Source organism: Anneissia japonica, unplaced genomic scaffold (genome assembly GCF_011630105.1).
Source record: "Anneissia japonica isolate Jap-2015-1 unplaced genomic scaffold, ASM1163010v1 scaffold1203_len951721_cov167, whole genome shotgun sequence".
Taxonomy (NCBI): Eukaryota; Metazoa; Echinodermata; class Crinoidea; order Comatulida; family Comatulidae; genus Anneissia; species Anneissia japonica.
The window spans coordinates 121,045-121,290 of NW_022722325.1; the positions used below are offsets into that span (position 1 = coordinate 121,045).

Below are 246 nucleotides of genomic sequence, written 5' to 3' on the forward strand. Positions count from 1 at the left end.
GTCGCGGAAATCTGGACTAGGAGTGTGGTTTTTAACGTCCTCCTCAATGGCCTGAATGAAAGTTTCTAAAGCTGGGCAACGATTCTTAGGGGGATTCCAGGTACTTTTAGGTTTGAACTTAGTAACATTGCCCGTGTTATCCGTGGTGTTGCCGTCGGAATCGGCGAAAAATTCACGGCATCTTAAACGTCGGAAGAAAGCTTCCAGATCCAAAGATAGTTGTTGTGGGTCAGCCTGCCTCGGTTT

General features: G+C 47.2%; 1 protein-coding gene across 1 annotated transcript in view; it reads left to right on the forward strand.

Moving 5' to 3' along the window:
• LOC117111836 overlaps positions 1 to 246 on the forward strand; it is a 26,283-nt gene that overhangs the window by 21,428 nt on the left and 4,609 nt on the right. The gene's annotated exons all lie outside the window — the stretch shown is intronic.